The sequence below is a fragment of the Mesoplodon mirus genome (assembly GCF_964341445.2).
Source record: "Mesoplodon mirus genome assembly, chromosome: 13".
NCBI lineage: Eukaryota > Metazoa > Chordata > Mammalia > Artiodactyla > Ziphiidae > Mesoplodon > Mesoplodon mirus.
Genome location: NC_138989.1, coordinates 9,459,489 through 9,481,649, shown reverse-complemented (window position 1 = coordinate 9,481,649; position 22,161 = coordinate 9,459,489). Strand labels below are relative to the sequence as shown.

Genomic DNA, 22,161 nt, shown 5'->3' with positions numbered 1-22,161 from the left:
CACACACACACACTCACAGACACACAGAGGCACAGACACACATACACTCATGCATTTGCCGCACGCCTGTTGGGAAGCTGTTTATTTACTTGGTTATTTATCTGGTGGAGGTGGAGACCCACATATCTAGAGTGGGAGATGGACAGAAGGACAATCTGCCCAGCTCTGCTTTCTCCCCGGCTCCTTCCCAGGGAAGTGGAGATGGACCCTGCTCATCTTTCACAAGGGAGCCCTGCTCTTCACTCAGGCAATAGACAAAGGTGACGCTAGGCCTCTAACTGCGGCTGCGTCGCTGGGAACACCTCTTGACTTCTTTGGTGTCACTGTGTCCGCATGCTGAAACAATTCACCAGAGGGGGCACCTCGTACCTTTCTTGTATGTTTTCATAATAAACAGGACCCACAAAACTGCCTGGTTGCCTGTGTACAGCGGGGACATGGGCCGAGGTTTCCCTGCACACCCCGGAAACCCAGAGGCAAGATATTTCCTACTGTTTGCAACTGGGCCAGAAGGAGACTACTCCACCCTCACACAAGAAGCCCCTCTTTCCTTCTGGTACATCTCAGAATATTCTAGGTGATTCTGAGTTTAAAGGCTAAGGGTTTTCGGTGCTTGTCCTTTTTGGGGGGCTTGTAAGCTTATGCCATGCCGCTCACGGTAACCTCACTGTAAAAGGCTCATTCATTCGCTTGCAAAATCACTGCAAACTCATGACCTGAAAATCGGGCTTGCCAAGGTCAAGGGATGTGAAAGGTCAAACTGGAGACTTTTATGCCCACCCGCTGCCACACCCAGACAAACTGTCTATCAAACTGGGAGCTGCCCCAGCTTCGCTATCTTCTTCCCCCCCCAGAAGTCGAATCAACCACTGATACCTGTGAGGTCGACTCTGGGGCTATTGCCAGCATCCATTCCCTCCTCCTGATACCAATGCCATCCGCTGGTTCAGACCCATGAGGCTTCACTGGGCAACCATGGAACCTCTCACTGGCCTCTTCCCTGCCTCTTCCTCTTCTCCACTGATTCCCAGACCTCCACTGGAGTCACTGATCCCAGACACAGGCCTGATCTTGTCACTCCTTGGTCCCTTCCAGGGCCTCCTCCTGCTTCCTGGGAGATGCCCAAATAATTCCCATGGTGTTTATGCTCCTGTCCTTTCCTGTTCCCTCTCCCCAGGCCTTCACATCACACTGGGCCTAAGGTCAAGGACCCACACACTGAAGATGGACAATCTGCTATTTTCATCTTTCCAACCAACTAGACAGAAGAGGAAATGATGTCAAAGTTCCTCTTTTCATCACAGAAAGGGAAGATTGGAATCAGTGAGAAGTTTTTGCAGTGGGTACAGAGGAATGCTGAAAAGGGCCATGTCTTGTCATCAGGTGTCTTACCAGCTGTGTGTCCTGGGTGAGTCATCCTACCCCTGTGATCCTGGCAGTGGCTGTCATGTTATTAATAATCTTATCCTGGGAGACTCGGCTGGGATGCTTGGTGCCATCTCTCACCACTGTGGGGGGCTATTGTTGGCATCTCCATTCTTGGAGGTGGTTACCTCAAATTCTACACCCTCAATACCCCTTCCATTGGGACATTCATGTGCCCAGGTCTGTACCTGGAATTCGACTCTGTGTGCAGCAAGCTGCCATAGGGCCCAGGGGCCAACTTGTGCCCTCCAGACCATGCTGTCCTGCCACCGTCCACACCAGCAGAACTGCATTTCTCTGTGGAACCCATATTCTAATAACTGTCCCAGTACATACGGTGTGCACTTGGGTCTATTATCAGCTAATGAGTAAATAATGTTCTGTTCTAAATCCAAAAGCACTACTAGATACCTGAGGGGGACTAATGGGCATTTTAAGACCCCTTTAATCACATATTAACGTGCCGCGAAGCAGGCTGCAGAGCCCATATGCCAACCACCCTGAGACTGAGGAGGCTTCCTCCTTTTAAACAAAGAACAAAGCGGAGGAAGAGAGTGAGCCCGCATCCCCAGGTCTGGTCAAGCCAGGCCAACAGCTGGGGCTGGAGAACTACCCCGGAGCTGACCCACTGTCTTTGAGTTCGATGGATATTGTCGAACCTGCTCCTCCTTTTCTGGGATGTGGGGGTGGATTAGTGTCCTGAGGCTGCAGTCTCAAAGTACCACCAGCTTGGGGGCTTCAAACAACAGAAACATGTTCTCTCACAGCTCTGGAGGCCAGAAGTCCCAATCAATGTGTCGACAGGGCCAGGCTCCCTTCTGAAGGCCCCAGGGGAGGCTCCTTCCTTGCCTCTCCCACTTTCTGGTTGTTGGCAGTCCTTGGTGTTGCCTGGCTTGTAGCTGCATCACTCCATCTCTGCCTCCATCACCACAGGGCATATTCTCCCTGTGTGTCTGGCTCTTCACATGGCCAGTGAGGACACCTGTCATTAGACTGAATGGGCCCACTCTAATCCAGTCTGATCTCATCTTAACTAATTATACCTGCAAAGACCCTATTTTCAAATAAGGTGATATTCTGAGGTTTTGGGTGGATGTGAACTTTTGGAGGACACTATTCATCCCAGTACAGTGGGGAGGGTCTGGGTGTGGTGATAGAGGAAAGAGGCTCAGATAAGGAGCCTTAACTCTGAGACAGCATAACATGGAGCCCTTGCCATTTTGTGCCCTCTCCCCCTCACTGAACATTCCAGAAAAGTTCAAGCACCCAACCCAAATTCCTCCCACTGATCCATCATGTCATATTAGCAACTTAGTTTCTTATTAGCCACTTGCCATCGAATCACATTAATATTTGTTTTCCCTAATACAATGCAAGAGTCTTATCAGATTAGCAACTTTCTCATCACATTAGTGGAAATAACTACTAATACAATACAATCCGAATATGACACAGTCTGATGGAGAATTGCTAACACAATCCGACTCTCCTCTACCTCGGCACAGGAATGTTGGTCTGTTGTTGAGCAACTCAGGGACGTGCTGAGACAGTGAGGCCCTGGTGAGCAGAGCCATGAGGGTTACCACCCTCCACAGACTGCATGAGGTCTGGGTGTGGAGGGGGTCCGCTCTGGCAGGAACCAACTTAGAGGGTCTATCCTGTTTCTAAACACTCTCTGCTCCCATAAGAAACATTCCAGCTTTTCTCCTAAACATCCAAACAACCCTGGGATCTGCAGGGAAAGGGGGACAAAGAGGAGAGAAGGGTCCATTATACCTTCTGCAACCCAGTTCCCTGCAGCTCTAACCGTACTGGTGTGACAAGGTCTGCGTTGCCAAGGTTAATTCATCAAGGATGTGTGGACACAGCAGAGCTACAGCAATGTGAGGAGCTAGCAAACCAGGCTGTGTGCTGACAAAGCCACAGGGAGGGTGGGGGTGAGGGTGACACTGAGCCGGTGACAGGCTCTCAGGAAGTGGTTTAAGGAAAACCTCACTCAAATCAGCCTGGGCTCTAGACTGGCTTGGATTCAAATCAGTCAGTGCTGTGTCCTAGCTGGGTGATCTTGGGCATGTAATTTAATTTCTCTGTGCCTCAGTTTCCTCCTCTGTAAAATGGGGAAAACACAGGGCCTATCTGTGGGGTTGTTGTAAGGAGTAAATGAGACAGGAAGAGAAAAGACCTAGACGCTTTCACAGCACTTGGCACATGATAAATCTGCCTTAAGACACAGTAATGGCGATGACTGCAAGTCCAGTGTGTCAAGTTCATCCACACATCTGAGTGAGCTCTGGGCTAATGCTATGGAAAAATTAAAAGTTGAATATGATACAATCTATCCTGTATCATCTCCCTGGGAGACAAGATGCAGAGCCAGGGGTCAGGGGTCATATCACAAGAGATCTTCAAGTCAAACCAAGGAGTCTGAACTTTATCTTGATGGAAACTGGGAGCTGTGGAAGTAAAGGTGCCCACGTTTTAGTAGAGCCGAGGGAATGGAGGCTGTGGGGAAAGGAGACATTACTTTCTCGATGCCAAACCACCTGTCATCTTACTGGCTCCTTACGTCCTGGCAGAAAGAGAGACTGAGGGACCGAAAGAGACGGAGATAGACAGAGGCAGGGAGAACTGAGAAGGGAGGAAGCTGAGTTTGTGCTTCCAGTGACAGTGCTCCTTTTCTTGCTCTGTCTGCCTGCCTGTCTGAGAGACCGGCAGAGCCCCCAGCCCATTCTAAACTATCCCAGGCAAGGTTGCTGAATAATTCCCACCACCTCCAAACGGCACTCCACGTGGCAGCCAAAGCCTGCTGCCAAGAGGCAAGTGGCCAAGATTCCTTTCCAACAGAGACATCCCCTTGCCAATCAGAATGAGGCCGGCACACGTCCCAGAAAATCAGACTGTTGCTGTCCCATCAAGCCAGATGACACCGTCAGGACTTCTTGACCCTGCCCACTGTCTAACCCTTGTCTCCAAAGCCTCCCAGCAAGGCATAAGGTCCACACCACAAGGAGCAAACACCTGCCTCCTCCACGGATCCACCTGATGAGAGCTCAGCCTCTGGAGTCAAAACGCATGGGTTCAAAGCCCAACCTCTCAATTGAGCAACTGTGCGACATGGGGCAAGTCACAACCTCTCTGAGCCCCATCTGCATCCACACAGTAGGGTTCATCACAGTTTCTACCTCATAGAGCTGTTACAGGAATTAAATGAGATCATATGCTAGAAGTGCCTGCCCAGTACGTAGTGTTCAGTCAGTGTTCAGTAAATGCTCAAATTCTATAAGATACCCAAAGATATCTCAGCTAACTGACAATATCAGCTATCCAGAATGAGGCTGGGGACCAGAGAAGTAGCAGAAAAGTCCCCCAAGCAGTTAAAGTAAATGTCAGAGTCAATACATGGAAAGTCCAATCATGAAAACCATTTTACATAATATTAGTAATCCTGTAGTCCTGTAATTAATACATAGTAATACAGTAATTAGTAACCACCACTACCAAGCATTGGGCCTAGCAAATTAAATACATCTTGTCATTTAGCCAGTGATATGCTAGTAAACTAGTAAACAGTGGTGTGCTTAAAAACCAGCTTTCTAGGAAAAAAGGCAAAGTCCTGACGTGTTCCATGGTGTAAATTCTCCCAGCATGTTCAATTTCAAGCTCCCACTGTGATGTCACCACCCCTGGAGCTGGAGGGAGGCTAACGGTCCTCACCAGCCAGCTCCAGTCACCACTGCATTTACCATCCCTATGTCCCTATTAGGTAAGTTCTATTTTAGCCCCATTTTCAAGCAAGAATAACAAGGCTCAGAGACACTTATTTCCTTGCCCAAGGTTATATGGTGAGAAGCAGCACAGGGATCACATGCAGATCTGTGTGGATTTCAGAGCTCATGCGCTCTGGCCCAACCCCCTCTTCCCCCCTACCCCGTTCCCACCTCAGCATAACAATACTGACTTCCTCATAGAGAGGTGACAGCGAGAGTGTGTCCCTCTCCCCAAACCCTTGTGTTTTCTGTGCCCACCTCTGTTCAACCACTGTCCAGAGGTCACTTTTCAGGGGAGGTGACTCTGGTTTGGCTCTGGAGAACCTCCTGCTGTCTTACCAGCTGTGACCCTCCGTGAACTTCCCACTTCTCTCTTCCCAGGCAGTGGAAGGATGCACCTTCTCCCCACTCCAGACAGCTTGAACCACATGCTTTTTTAACAAATAGCCAATAGGCCCGTATCCCCCATGTTCTCACCTCCCTAAATAGCCCCTTAGGACATAGGGGCCCTGTTGGCAGCGCCTGTGAATTCCCTCTGCTTCTCAAACTTGAATGTGCACAAGAATCACGTGGGGACTTGTCAAAGGTCAGATTCTGATTCCAGGTCCAGCGTGGGGCCATGTCCCTGCATCACTAACAGGATTCAGGTGACACCGATGCTATCACTCCACGGCCAACCACACTGTAAGTAGTGACGGTCTGAATTCCAAATGTTCAAATCCCCAGGCTGCTTGTGGGACCCCCCACACTCCTCTGCATCTCAAGGTTTTATAAATCTTTGAAACAATTATAGCCTAACCACAAACACCTTGGAGTTTGCCCAATTCATGTGGCTCCTGCATGGTCACTTTCTGTGATTAGCTTATTCTAACTCTTATTCAACAAACACAAGTACTCACTCTACACCAGGCCTGGGATGGTGTTGGGAATATGAAAAGACCCAGTCTCTGTCTGCCTCAGGGAGCTGACGGACTCCTTCATTTGGCAGGAAAGTGCCTACTACATCCTTCTGCTGGGTTTCCTGCAGCCATGCCCACGGGGCTGTGCTGGCATGAACTGATGGGGCGCCTTCAGTGCTCTGGCCCAGGGCCTCAGAGCCAGGGAAAGTTTGTTTGCCCAGTCCGTGGACATGGCCAGGCCTCTGAGGGTCTCACCTTCAGCCCACAGGACTCTGGGCTCTACTCGCACACCCACTGCAGACCTGATGTCCCCGCTGAGAGGCCACGGGCATCTCAGATTTCCTATGACCAAGAGAAAACCCTGGGCTCCTGCCTGCTCCCCACTCTTTCCCCCAGTGTCGTAACATCTCAGGAAATGGCATCGAATCCACCCAGATTCTTTCATTCCATTCTGCCACATTAAATCATCCACCAACTTCACTTCTAGGGAAGCCGAAGCCGTCCTCTGCCGTCACCCAGCCTCCTCTTGGCCACCCACTTGCCCCCATAAAGTTTTCACGGGGAGCCCTGACAATGCCCCGGGATTGCGTTGCTCCTCTGTGTCCCTCTCCATCAGCTCCCTGGGTCAAAACCTCAGGCCCCTTCATTTGGGAAAGGAGGCCTGCAAACCTGGGGGCAGCCCTGCTCTCCATCCATATCTCACCACGCCTCCACACTCTGGTCACAGGGGCTCTCAGACCCCAGCGCAAGCCATTCCGCCACACGTCACACATGTGTGCACATACACGCCCAGACACACAGACACCCACAGAGATAAAGAAGCACACATCTCGAAACACAGATACACTCCACAGACACACCTAGATGCCCACACACTCATACACAAGCCGACTTCGACACACACCTCACACCCAGACATACACCCCACTTTCTATGGCTGACTCCTCGCCCTTCGAGGTCACTGAATAACCCCCTCCCCCTGCTCCCCTACCACAGCACACTATTGATTTTCTTTGCAGGATCACAATTTGTGATTCTTTTATCTTATTGGTTTACATGCTTTTTGGCTGTCTCCCTGGCCTCTCCCAGACAGCCCATGCCAGGAAGTCTTGGACATTTTTCTTTTCTGCATTGCTGTAGTCTCAGCTCCCAGCATACAGTAGGCACTCAATAAGTATTGAAAAGAAGAAGAAATAATCCCATAATCCTTTTCCTATTTTAAAAAGGGGGCTGCACTTACACGTTTGTCTATGGGTTAAAATGTCCTGGAAAAACAAATAAATGTGGAACAGCCAGGAGAGACCTGAAAGTTCAGGAGACTTACTGTTCATTCTATTGTCATCTTTAATGCCTCCCTTAAAAATATGACATGTATATTGCTTATAGAATAATGCATCTTTGAAAATTAATATTTTAAAGTGGGCTACCCCAGTGGTTCTCCAAGTCGACCCAGCATCCTGGCAAGAGATGTCAGGCTGGGCTCCCAGGTGGGTGCTGTCAACACCCTCCTGGGTGGGGGTGACGGGTCTGAACACCAACTGTGCTTGAGAGCCAGGGGTCCACACAGTCCTCCTCAGGCCTAAGGGGAAGGGGCCTGGGTAGAAGCCTCACGTGGGCCTCATTTCCTGAGTCCTCTATCTTCATGGCCAGCCCATCTGTCAATGAAGGAAATTAAGTTTGTCCAGGGCTGGATGCTCCTAGAGCCACACGGTTGGCTGTGAGAACCGAGAGGACAAGGGCAGAGATTTCGGCTCATAGTTTGACAGTTTTTTCTAGACTCTTTGCAGGAATGGAAGCTGAGCAAACTGGCCTATAATCCTGAAGTATGCCCTCACACTGGTTTTTATTTAATAGAAATTTGCATATTACACATACAGCCCTGTTCATATTATAATCTCACAAAACTTCCCTTAACCTGAAGGATTTTTAAAATTTTGTAGTCAGATTCACAGGGCCTCCACCGCAGCCTTGCCACTTCCTTACGAGGGTACTTCAGGCTTTCAAAACAGCCCTTCCCTCCTCAAGTCTGGTTCCCTTCCCAACTCCAGGCTGTCTTTTCCACCCTACCCAGTCACACAATGATGTCCTTTCTCCAAGTGTCTGATCTTCTTAGAGAAGACAGAGATTTATAGAAGAAAAACCATAACAAAAGAACCCAAAGGGGCTTCCAGTTTGTCCTCTGCCCGCCCCCAACCCTGCCAGGTCCTTCCTATTTGTAGGATAGGAAGAAGAGGGGATTGTCTCTGATCCTCTGTTTTCACCTGACATAACTGAAAACTTTTTCTATTAACCTGTTCCATGGATGGCTGTCTGCCTTGCCTCTTCTCTTTGAACCTCCCTGATTGCATCTCCATGGAATCGTGTTGGTCCTTTGCACATATCTATAGGGATTTGGTCTAATTTGGTCTTCTGAAAGTCCCATTTGCCTTACCGATTCCTGGACAATCTCAGGTTGAGATAATGTGGCATCTCACACACCCCTCCCTGCCACGGTTCCATGAACAGTCCTTGAATATTCTCTTCAAAATGCACCTCCTGGAATATATGTAGCTGTTGTTGAAGCCACAGATTACTATCCCTGAGTGAGCCTTCATCCTCCCAACTCCCTCCTATCAGCCTAAAAATGACTTACAAGGCAGAGGGCAAATATAGAGCATGTGTGTGGCAACTGCCACTTCCCTTGCCTGTGGCAGACATTACTAATGGATTGGCCACGCCTACTCTGCAATCTAACCCTCCAATGAATCTAGTCAGTTATAATTCTACAGTTGAGCTCAAATCAAATCAATTCTTGAGCCGGAAGCGGCCATGCAGGCTGAGCGCAGTCTGGCAGAGCTCGCTGCCCCGCGCCGCAGCGCATCGGAACACCTGCAGGCCCGGGTACCGCTCACCAGATGGCCGTGCGGGTGCGTGAAGGTACAGGGCAGCGCTGCCGCCTCGCCCACCGCCGCGCTCAACTTGGCCGGCACCTGCATGAACCAGCGCTGCACCGGTGCATCTGCGGGCGGGCGGGAGGCAGGGGGCATGCGTCAACCCTGCCCGTGCCCTCGGGGGGCCTGGAAACCCCAGGACTCAGGAAGCACCCTCCCTCCCCTCGGGGGTAGGGGGGAGTCTGGAAACCCACCCCAGGACTCGACAGGCATCTCCTGGGACCTTGACTCCCGTGACTTTCTAGGTGCCTGGACCCTCCCCCCATTTGCCTGGGACTATTTGCCTCACTCAGGTCGGTCCCACCTCACTTATAGGCCCAGTGACCCCAAGCTTTTTCCCATCAAAACTTGCCCTGCTGCAGAAAAGCCCTGGGATCCTGTGGTTACAGTACAGTCCCAAGACCCCCTCAGATGGTGATAATAATAAAGGCACTTACGGTGCATCTCTGTGTTGAAGGAAAAAAAAAAAATTCTTACCCATCTCTCATCCCCCACCATTCCTTGCTCAGACGTCTGCAATATCCTTTGAACTTTATCTTCTAGTTTCTCAAGTCTCTTTACCCAGAGTGATTTTTTTAAAGCTTCAATCTTTCAAACATAAACCAGATTCTAGCATTTCTCTACTGAAAATCCTCTAATGACTTCCACTGCAATTAGAATAGGATGCTAACTCTATCCTGTGCTTAAGCCCTGCATAAGCTGACTTTGTTGGTATCTACTTTCAGCGTCTCCCGACTAGAATGTGAATTCCTTTAAGGGAGGGAGTTTGGCTGCCCACTTCAAGGTAGTGGCTCCAGTGCCTAGAGCAGAGCCTGACGCATCAAATGTCTGTATACTGAATGAAACTGTCTTTTGCTGATCCAGAATGTGGTCTAAGACTCCTTCTCAACGTGGCACTTCAAGAAGCCACCACTGGGACTTCCCTGGTGGCGCAGTGGTTAAGAATCCGCCTGCCAGTGCAGGGGATACGGGTTCAATCCCTGGTCTGGGAAGATCCCACATGCCGTGAAGCAATGAAGCCCGTGAACCACAACTACTGAGCCCGCGGGCCTAGAGCCTGCTGCTCCGTAACAAGAGAAGCCACCGCAGTGAGAAGCCCGCGCACAACAATGAAGAGTAGCCCCCGCTCACCTCAACTAGAGGAAGCCTGCGCGCAGCAACAAAGACCCAATGCAGCCAAAAATAAAAAGAAGCCACCACTGAATTCTCAGAGTTGGCATGCAAGACGCAGCCTGCTTTCAAAGCCTGTCTGGGTGGGTCTACCCACCTCCAATTATCTGGGAATGAGACACTGTAGAAATAAATCATTTTAGCCCTCCAGACCAGCTGACTTCCTTTCATTACATGTAGTAAACTTTTTAGTCCTTACTCTTTGCAGTAGAAAATGTTTTGGTAAGGCAGAGCTTTGGGCCTGACAGGGCTGCTGGCAGGGTCCCTCAGCATTGGGCATCCAGCGGCAGGGGCCTTGGGGAGTCCGTGAGGAACTTCATTCATGTTTTAACCGATGCATCAATGAGGCTGTCACTGCAGAGAAAGATGCTTAGGAAAGTCAGGCCATGCATTACTGCTTCCTTGGTACATTACTTTTCACAACTGGCTGAGTCACCACAATGGCTGGAAACAGGTTCCAGAAAAACTAAACTTCTGGAAAGCCCAGCAGTCCCAGAACTGGAGGAACCACTGGGAAGAAGAGAGAAAATATTTGGAAACTGGGAGCCCAGACGGGGGTGAGTTCTGGGCTCACTGATTGGTTTCCCTGTCCAGGGACATCTTGGAGCAAAAGGTGAACATTCTCGTGCTCCCGCCAGGTTTCTTGGGGAACGGGGATGACGGCAGGAAGAAAAGAAGATGAAGGCAGAGAACAGTAATTAGTGCTATTAATTACATCTCAACCACAGCCTACGTTTCTGCCCCGGGATTAAAGAAACATTCATTTGGAACAACTATTAAGGTCTTAAATTCAATGCTTCACAAATCAGGGCAGTGGAATGAAAATTCTTTCTCTGTAGGGACCAGGAGGCAGAGAGCAGAGAATTTTCTATCCAGGTTGCTGCAGCCCAGCTGGAAAAGCCAGTGCTTGTGAGCCTGGGAGGAAGACCATCCACTTGTTATTGTTGTTGGTGAGTTTTTTTTTTTTTTTTAAGCTCTTCAGGCAAGGACGTGTTCCAAATGTATAATCTAATGTGCTATAAAAGTCACTAATGTGATTATACCTTTATATCATATTAGAGAAAATGAATACTAATTCAATACCAAACACTAATTTGGTAGAACCCCAAATTGCTGAGAGGCTGCAAAACATTTACTGGGCTGAACTTTCTGGCGGTGCCTGAGAGAATGCAGTGGTGTTTCCGGGAGTTAGGCAAACTGAGTGGCCATACAGGTCGGGGTCTGCTGGGGTCTATCTTCCCTGTGCTGTACAGATGCTAGGGTGGTTTGCCGGGAACACACATTCTGTCACCTCAGGAGGGACTTCTCAATGCTCAGAAGAATTTTTCAAATCATAAGCAAGGCAAATCCGTTTGGATTTCTAAATGAAGCATGTTGTTCAACAGTACTGGAAGATGGGAGACAGGGAGCCTCTAAATCCGAGTTAAGGTTGAGAATGGTTTCTCAGAAGTAAGACTGCTAAGGAACTATGGCTTAGGAAGTTATATTAATGACCAACGTTTAGCTGAGTGTTTACTGTAAGAGAAGCACTGTTAAACTTTCCTCCCATTCATTCTTTTAATCCTTAAGATGATCTTCTGAGGTAGGAACTTTTTTATACCCATTTGACAGGTGAGGAAAATGGAGCCTCAGAGAGATGAAGTGACTCATTCAAGGCTACACAGCCAGTGAGGAACAGAGCTGGCATGCCAGGCCAGGCTGATTCCAGACCTGCATTCTTAATCATTCAACTTAATTGCTACTAGGTAAGAAAGTCCGGCCAATTGACCAGACAATTACGTGTATTATCTCATGTTAATCTTGAGGTAACTCTTAGGTAGATTTGTTATTATTCCTATTGTACAGCTAAACAAACTGAGGTTCAGAAAAGTGACCTAACTTGTTTAATGTCACATACTACATGCAAAGTGACAGAGCCAGGACTCATAAACACTGTACTATACAACTTCCCAAGTCCCCCAAACTAAAACCACAATCCTCAAAGGGAGGTCTCGTCCCCTGCCCAAACCTCTGTTCAACAGCCCCTCTCACACGAGCCTCCTCTGCATTTTCCTGGAGGCTCTTCTCCTCCCACTTATGGCCTGGGAGTCCACGGAAGGGCCGTTTGGATCAGCTGCCAGAACAATTCTCATTCCCTGGAATCTCTCTTGCAGGATCCCTGACTCCCTGTTTCCCCAACACCTCCATCTCACAGGGATGCTGTCCTGTTTTATTATCACACACCACCGCATCTCCCCATCCTGGCCAGCCGCATCCAGAAATGCAGGGCCAGAATTACGACGCATCCGCTTGTCTTCATAAATAATATTTTGCAATTTCCTCGTCCAGGGGCATGGATAAATTATTCTTCTGCATCAAGGTTACAATGATCAAAAAGGTGGCCCGGCTGGCCTTCCTCGAGAGTGGGGATAAAAAGGAGGCTCTGATTACATCAAGGCGCCAGGCTGAGGCGGGAGCCCCGAGTCCCGGGCTTCTGTTTTGTGGCTGCACGGCAATCAGATGTCTGAAAATGCATGAACTCTGATTTTAAGGTCCTGCTGGAGAAGGGACTGACGTGACAAGCAGATGTGACTTTCACATCGTTCATGGGGGTTGACAGAAGGAGCCTTCTGATGACAGTGCATTTAGCACTGTTTTCTTGTTCCCTTCACTGAGAGGCCCCACGTACCCAGCCACAATCATATACGTACACGTGAGCACACACAAACAAAGACACACACTCTCTCCCGACAGCAGGTGTTATAGGTTGAACTGTGTTCCCCGAATTCTTACCTTGGAGTTCTAATCCCCTGGACCTCAGAATGTAACCTCATTTGGAGACAGGATCTAAAATGAGGTCATTAGGGTGGGCCCTAATCCAATATGACTGGTGTCTTTATAAATAGGGGAAATCTGGACACAGACATGCAGAGAAGGAGAATGCTTTGTGAACATGAAGATGGCCTTCTCCTAGGCAAAGGGAGAGGCCTCAGAAGAAACCAACCCTGCCGATACCTTATCCTGAACTTGTAGCCTCCAGAACTGTGAGGAAAGTAAATTTCTGTTGTTTAAGCTGCCCGGTCTGAGGTACTTTGTCATGGCAGCCTCAGCAAAAGAATGCATTGAGATAGACTCTGAAAAAATCTGGAACCAAGGTATCAGATGGATCCTACTGGAATTAAGCCATCAGTAGTATCTGAGGCTAATTTGTGTTCTTAATTATATAACCTGCTTATGGTCTATTTGCCACCACTAAAATAGAAGCTCCATGAGGGCACCAAATCTGTCCATGACTTTATCCCCCAGAAGTTAGAACACTGCCCGACTCATAATATATTTGTTGAAGGAATAAGTAAGTGAATAAATGAATGAATGCCAGAAAGGATGAATTTTGCTTCACATGCCACCATTTTGAAGGATGGTAGCCAGAGATGCCTCTTAAAATAGAATGCAGTGGCTTACCCCAGCAACAATATCCCTGCACCTTGGGTTGCTTCATGAGATACAAAAAAGAAAAAGAAAAAAAGAAACCTTTGCCCCAGTTCCCTCCACCACCAATCTTTAAGTGCTCAATAAATATCCACTGACTGACAAACAAATGGCAACAGAAAGCCCAATTCTTGATAACCACTCAGAAACATCCAGTGAGATGGCCAGACCCAACCCGTTAGCATTTGATGGTGGGAGTGGGCCTGGCCAGCCTTCTGCAACTTCTCAGCCAGCCAAGAGATCTCCCACCCTCCTTGGGGAGGCCAACAGCACCAGACCCCTCTCTAGCTGAATGGCAGCACTGAGAGCTGGTGACAGACACAGTCCACCACTCCCCACACATGCTCATGACATCCCGCCCAGTCTCAGCAAGATGGCACCAAGCTACAGCCTTCTGCCCCCACCCCTCTCACCCGCCCTCCGTGCATCCAGTAGGTGCCCAATTCTCATTGCCCTCCCAAATCCAGACGGAACTGCGAATTCACCCTGTCAGTGCTGTATATCACTTTGAGATATATACCATATTAGCAGAAAGAACTGAATTATATTGCATTCATGATGCAATTAAACACTTCACTAGGAATCAATGTAAAACTGATGAGGCCTGAAAGTAGTGCATATGGCTTAGAACATTATAAAACATTACCTTCACTCAAATCCTTTTCAGTAGCAATTTAAATCTTCTTACAGTTACTGCTGCCAATGGTAAACCATCTACTGATTCATAACAGTGCATGGTAACGAATGAATTTTTTTAAAAATTTATTCAACTACTAAATTACCCATGAATCCGGAATAGCTGACAGGAGTAATCTGAATTATTATTAGCTCTGCAAGTATTCTGCATTAGCCAATTTAAAACCACGGTTCTCAGGCAGGAACCAGTTAGTACAGCCAGAGTGTTAAATGACTGCAATAGTTCTTCATTTTACTGCTGCTTACATTTAAAGGTCAAGAGATAAAAATTACATATGACTCCAAACACAGGAAGGGTGTTTATCTTTTTCTATGAATCGGGTCAGTTGTAAACTTTAAAAAACATCTGAGATGCAATTGTACAAACTCAAAGGCCTCTGGGGTATTCAGAAATCAGAAGGCTGGTTGGCGGGGGTGGGCATTTTTCTCCCTCCTCCCTCACTGCCAGGAAAGATGACACGGCCCCTCTTCCTTGTGGTTCTGCAACTTGCTCCCCCAAATAATCTAGTCCCTATTTTTCCTCTCTGACCTTCACATACCCCCAGGCTCTTCCTAGTGCTTGGGTAGCTCTGGAAGGATCTCAAAGCCACAGCAGGAGGAAGTCACAGGAGTGAGAGCTCCCTCCCCACCAAGAGGGCATTTGGGCCAGCCCTCTGCCTCCCACCTGGGGCAGCAGAAAGACTGAATCTTCCAGGCCCCTACTCCCTTCCCTAAACTGCCTTCCTGTTCATGCTCACCGGCTGTTGGGCTTTTTCCCCTCCTCTAAAAGCCCAAGGGAAAAACCAAAGCGAGAGAAATAAATAAAGAAGCAGCTTTCTTCAGGAAGCCAGTGTTACCAATGTGTGGTTGAACAAGGACCATAAAACACCAGCCTTGTTTCTTTGCATTGCTCGGGCAAGATGAGCACATGGGTTTTGAGCTCAGCAGAAGGAAGAGCTGGGCAATTCAAGGCATGACTCTTCTTCTTTTTAAAATTTCTTTTCTTGGGGAAGAGTTTTTTTTTTCTTTAACCACAGAGTTGATTTATGCTCATCATAAGAAATTCAAATGACAGAGAAGCATACAAAGAAAAACGTGTGACAGCCCTGTCTTTCCACTTTGTATTCAGCTATCAAACGAATAATAATTAAGCACCTACTGTGTGCTGGGGCACTGGTGCTACAGCTGTGAACAAAACCATTGGAAAACTGTGGGGTCTACTCCTCTGGGTTTTTCTCTACATGTCAACTAACATGTACATTCATAGGCAGAGTTTTTCTCAAAAGTGGGATCCCATTCTACTACTTGCTTTATTCACCCAACAAAGTGTCCTGGACACTTTAAACTGAAAGGTACAATTTTACCATGTGTATGGACCATGTATTTGCCTAAACTTGCAAGGACATTTTTTTCTAATATGAACCATCTTATAAATGAACATTATTCAAGCTACCAATTAAGGGTGTGCCTAGCCTTATGCCAAAGTGGATGTTCAAACTGGCTGTTCAACCCGTCCGGGCAGTTTAAGGGTGAGATGGTGTGAGGGGTGCGGCACTCCTGTGGAAAAATGCTTTCAACAGGCAAAGAAAGTATTTGTGTCCCATACTTCCCTCAAACGATCTTTTGTGCACAAGCTGATTTCCATGGATTGATGTGGCTTTAAAATATGAGCACTCACAGGGGCTTCCCTGGTGGCACAGTGGTTGAGAATCTGCCTGCTAATGCAGGGGACACGGGTTCGAGCCCTGGTCTGGGAAGATCCCACATGCCGCGGAGCAACTGGGCTCGTGAGCCACAACTACTGAGCCTGCGTGTCTGGAGCCCGTGCTCCGCAACAAGAGAGGCCGCGATAATGAGAGGCCCGCGCACGGCGATGAAGAGTGGCCCCCTGCTTGCCACAACTAGAGAAAGCCCGCGCACAGAAACGAAGACCTAACACAGCAATAATTAATTAATTAATCAATTAACTCCTACCCCCAACATCTTCTAAAAAAAAAATATATATATATATATATATGAGCACTCACAAGCTTACAAGCAGCAACAGCATGAAGATCTGCTACTTGCAGGCTGGTGAATCCACCTTGGTGGGTCTGACAGCAACTACCCAATATCCTCTGCGTTGCCAGGCGGCCCCCAGTTAAACCAGAGGATCTTACTGGGGGTGATTTGCCTCCAGAGGGACATCTGGTGGTGTCTGGAGACACTTTCGGTCATCTCAGTGGGGGAGTGTGTACTCCTGGCACTTAATGGAGACCAGGGAGGCTGTAAAACATTCTTCAATGCACGGGATGCCTCCCCCCCGCCACGACAAAGAACTATCCAGCTCAAAATGTCAACAGTGTCAAGTTCAACCTTGGTTTAATCAAAGTCTGGGTCATATGGTTGAGAGACCGGGTTTTGGACAGACCTGTGTTCATGGTTCAGTTAAGCCATTTGCAAGCTGTGTGACCTTGGACAAATGACCCAGCCTCTCTGTACTGCAGTACTATTAGTGTCCTTACCTACTTATTAACAGTGTCTACTTAGGGTTCTTGGGAGGATTACATGAGATAATTTGTGTCAAGTATGCAGTGCAGCATCACTTATTATTACCAGTATAATTATTATCGTTATTAATTGTAGCAGCAGCAGCAACGAAAGCAGTTTTTTTGTTTGTGGTAAAACGTACATAACACAAACTTTACCGTGTTCACCATGTTTTAGTGTTCAGTTCGGCGGCATTTAGTACATTCACATTGTTATGCGACCATTGGCACCGTTACCACCATCCACCACTTTTTCATCTTGCAAAACTGAAACTCAGTACCTATTAAACACTAACTCCCCAACCCCTGGCAACCACCGTTCTACTTTCTGTCCCTATGAATGTGACTCCTCTAGGCGTCAATCATATAGTAGGATACAGTGGACTCATACAGTATATGTCCCTTTGTCAGTGGCTTATTTCACTTAGTATAATGTCCTTAAGGTCTGGCTATGTTGCAGCATGTGACAGGACTTCCTTCCTCTTGAAGGCTGAATAATAAATTCCATTGTATGGATATGCCACTTCTGTTTATCCATTCACTCACTGACGGGTACTTGCGGGTCTGACTCTGGAGTCAAAGCTCTGACTGTCATACTAGACTGCCACATAGCACTAGACTTGGTACTAACCCTCTCTGACTCTGCTGACTCTTCTGTAACATGGGATAATGAAAGAAGCTACTTGCAGCTACCCCAAACTGTTCCAATTCCCACCTGCCTCACCATCTGCATTAGTTTGCTAGGGCTGCCATAATAAAGTACCAAAGACGGGGCGGCTTAAAGAACAGAAATTGCTTTCTCACAATTCTGGAGGCTGGAAGTTGCAGATTGAGGTGCTGGCAGAGTTTGTTTCTTCTGAGGCCATTCTCCTTGGCTTGTAAATGGCCATCTTTCCCTTGTATTCATATGGTCTTCCCTCTGTACACAGATGCCTGTGTCCTAATCTCCTCTTCTTATAAGGACACCAGCCACACTGGATTAGGGCTCACCCCAATGACCTTATTTTAACTTAATTACCTTTAAAGGTACAAATAATTACCTATCTCCAAATATAACCACATTCTGAAGCATTAGAAGTTAGGACTCCAAAATATGAATTTTGAGAGGACAAAATTCAACTCATAACACCATCTTCTACCAGAGGCTGGGAAGCTATAGCGTCTTATTTCCCAGACTCTCTTGCAGCTACAAGTGGCCACTGAGAGTTCTGGACAATGTAATGAAGATTAGATATCGCTCTGGAGGGCTTTGCTTCCTAAACTAAAAAGTAAAATCCCCACTGGAAGTAAACCTTTTGCCCTCTGCCCCTTTGGCCTTTCCTTCTTTTTCCTTCTTGGCCTGTAGACATGAGACCTGGAGGAGGAAGAGACATCTTGCAGCTACTGAAGATGAAAGCCAAGATGGTGGAATGGAAAGACAGAAGGGTTGCCTACCTGTGAACTTTGTTATGTGAGAACAACAAACCCCGAGATGTCCTTCAGTAGGTGAGTGGATAAACTCTGGTACATCCAAACAATGGAGTATTATTCAGTGCTAAAAAGAAATGAGCTATGAAGCCATGAGGGAAATTAAAATGCATATTACTAAGTGAAAGAAGCCAATCTAAAAGTTTATATACTATGATTCCAACTATATGACATTCTGGAAAAGGCAGAACTCTGGAGACACTAAACATATCCGTGGCTGCCAGGGGTTGGAAGGTGGGGAGGGATGAAGAGCTAGAGCACAGAGGATTTTTAGGGTAGTGGAAGTACTCTGTGTGATACCGTATTGGTGGATACACGTACATCATTATACGCTTGTGCAAACCCACAGGAAGTAAAACACAAGAGTGAACCCTAATGGAAAATGGACTTTGGGTGATAATGTGTCCATGTAGGTTAATCTATTGTAAAAAATGTACTGCTCTGGTGTGAGATGCTAATGTGGGAGAATGGGCATATGTGGGGTGAAAGGGGATATGGGAACTCTCTGTACTTTCTGTTCAGTTTTCCTCTGAATCTAAAACTGCTCTAAAAATAAAGTCTACTTAAAAATAAATTAGTAAACCTAATGAGTTTAAGGCACCAGTGGCTGAGTTTCCAGTTATTTGCAGTCCAGTGCATTTCTTAAAGGAGCAGAACCTCAGAGGGCACTGTGGTCACTGGCTGGGCCCCACAATGGTAGAGGGGTTCTGGACAGAGGACAGGGTACCCATACTGGAGCCAATAAAGCCTGATCAAACACGGTATGAGATCAGAGATCCTGCGCGGGCCCTTCTGCCCTCAGGCCCTGATAACCTGGGGGAAGGTGGATGGGTTGGTGAAAAAGAGAAATGTTTATGGCTCAGAAGATCTCTTGGGAAAGCAGGAACTCAAACTCGAGATCAGGAGGTGGGATTAAAGATGGATGCCAAGCTGCCCCCAGGGCCCTCCTCCCAACATCATCCGTCCCCAAGATCCCAAAAGAAGACTCTGCTCTGCTTATCTCAGGGGCACAGAAACTTCCCAGAGGGAAAAGTTGTGACCAGAGAGCCCAGTACCCAGTTTACTCAGAGACAAGAGAAAGAGCTGCTTCCATGGCCCACGTTCCTCCCCACCCCACACAGGCTGTTGGATAAAGATCTTTGGAAAGGCCCAAGAATTTTGCCCCCTGTTGCCTTCAACAACTCCACTCTGTGAAACAGGATTCAAGCACAGCTCCACCCATGGGGATGGGAATAAGTTGGGGCATTCATTCACTCATTCATTCATTCATTATCTTTTAAGTATTCAGGGGTTTCACGCTGGACGGTGGGACTTCAGAGATGAATGGGGTGGGGACATGACCTAAAGGTCTTCTCAGCAAAACACAGGAGAGGGAGGTGCACAAAGTCCCCATTATGTGTGCTGTCCTTCTGCAGAGTGAAGTTCAAGGATGGCTCAAGAAGAAGCAGGGTGGACGTCTGGGGGTCCTTAGTTAGTCTTCTCATGCCCAGTGGGGAACCAGTAAGTCAGTAATTCACTGAGTATTTATTAAGCACCTTCTGTGTCCCAAGTACCATTCTGGGCAATAACCAGGGGTGGGGGTGGGGAGACATTTAGGGCCCAGTCCTGGCCTTCAAAGACCTCATGATCTAACAGGGAAGTATCGCAAGGCAGTCTGGGCACCGGGCAGTGGTGGGTTCACTGTGAGATGTGAGAGTTCAGAGAAGGCAGAGCTGGTCAGAGAAGCATTTTTGGAGGCAGCGGCCATGCTACAGCACAGCCATGGATGCCAAGTCAATTCAGACAAACAGACTCCGTCAGGGACACCAAGCAGGTACCAAGGAAGTGCAAAGAGGTTTTGAGCAACAACTGGTCATCCCAAGCCTGAGAAGGGGATCACATGAGATGCTGATGAAGAGGGAAACTGTGTCCTGAGAGCGTCGAAGAATATGTCTGCACACACGTCCCATGCCACGCATGCCAGAAGGCAGGTGCTGGACAGCTGCTTAGCACGCGTGTGCACATTGATGGAGAAGGCATCAGGCGCCAAGGCCTCCGGAAGAAGTGGGCTCCAGCTTGGAAAGGAGACATTGTCTCTTTAAGTGAGCATAACACTGTATCATCCTTTCTCCTCCTATTTTGGGTTTTATTAGCAAAGCAGTACAATGTTTATACTAGTGGGTATTACATTTGCCAGAACAATTACAGTATGACAAATGGTACATCAATGTAATCCATCAACCTTGCCAAGACAGGAATCCTTTACTCGGGGCTGCCATTAATTCTGCGCTCCCGTCTCTGGGGTCCTGGGCCCGAGTAACCATGACAACGTGGACAACGCCTGGTGCAAATGCTCGGGCTCCGTGAAGGATGGGTACTCCTTGGTGTGCTGGAATTTAACCTCCGACACCCGCATATTAGTCTACTCAGAGGAAGAAATTAGAGTTTGGGGCTGGAAAAATCCAGGGCACTTGGGGGAAGAGGTATTTTTTCTCCATCATGGCACAGCGCCTCGGAAGTGGGGAAGGATGGACACCTACGGGTTGTGTGGCCAGCCTGTCGTGGGTTGCTGGATATCAGCTTCAAAGCCAGGAGCAAATTCAGGCAGGGATGTGTCAAGTCTCAGTAGCAATGGCAGCTTTTAAGGAAAGCAGATGGGGACTCGGGGCAAAGATACAAAGGCACTGAGCATCTGGAGAGAGGGGAGAAGGGGCAGTTGTTTTTTGATCTATACCGAAAGCCTCAGAGATTCCAAAAAAGCAAACACCTCCCTAGGCACATGGAGGAAAGATGATATGGTGCACACCTGACCCTCTGACTGGTCTACTCCAGCCCCGAACAGTTGATATATAATTCCTTGACCCTGGGCTCCCCCTACCTCTCCCAGCTGTAGCTTCTCAGAGCAGCTAAATCTCGATGGTTACACACAAGACTGCAGTCATCAGCTGCAAATTCACCAGGAGTTTCAGGGTTCCTCGATTCATCCTAACCAGCAAATTATGAGCTAGGAGCAGCTTTATAAAATATGAAACGACTGCTGTCAGTTTTTCCATCAGTTCTACATATTTTGCTGTTAACAAAAGGAACCGATAACCACTTCTCACAAGGAAAAACAAGAATAAAATCAAAGGCCCCTAATGGAGACAATCTCCAAAGTGCAACAACACAAACCCATTTCTTTCTTTTCTTTTTTTTTTTTCCTTCCCTGACAGATCAATCTGGCCATGGTCCAAGGATACAGGCAGACAGACGGAGCTACCTCACCTGTTTTATTAAGCCATTACCAGAATCATTTTATTCCCATTTATAATGTTCAATACATGGTCTGAAGACTTTTCTAATATAGTAATTAGATGGAACACTAGATAGATGGATTAAATTGGGACGATATTTTATGCTATTGTACATTGCTTTACAATATTCTGCCTGGTTTCTGAGACACCAAAGTGTGAGCATGTGTGTGTGTGTGTGTGTGTGTGTGTGTGTGTGTGTATGTAAATATATCCCTTTTATTTTGGATGAGAAGGCTGTACTTTGCATGTGGCTCATCTCAGCATGAGCCTTCCCATGGAAATCTGATGGAGATGTATGAATCCATGCTAGAATTCACCAGGAAATCCATCCTACATTCCTGCCCCCAAACAAAGGTTGCCCAAGTATCCTCAATGTTATCATGGCCACTGCAGCTGACGTTCACTGGGTGCTTACTAGGCACCAGGCATGGAGCTGAGACCTTGACATTGATCAGGAGGTCACATAACTTGGGGGCTAAAGAGCACAGGCTCTGAAATTGCCCAGAGCTGGGTTTAAGTCCTGGCTCTCCTACTTACTTGATGTGTGACCTGGGGGAAGT

General features: G+C 47.7%; 1 protein-coding gene across 4 annotated transcripts in view; it reads right to left on the bottom strand.

Annotated features, from left to right (window-relative positions):
• The window catches only part of CUX2 (cut like homeobox 2), a gene marked incomplete at its 3' end in the record, with an annotated part of 263,117 nt that overhangs the window by 143,969 nt on the left and 96,987 nt on the right, over window positions 1-22,161 (bottom strand). The window lies entirely within an intron of this gene.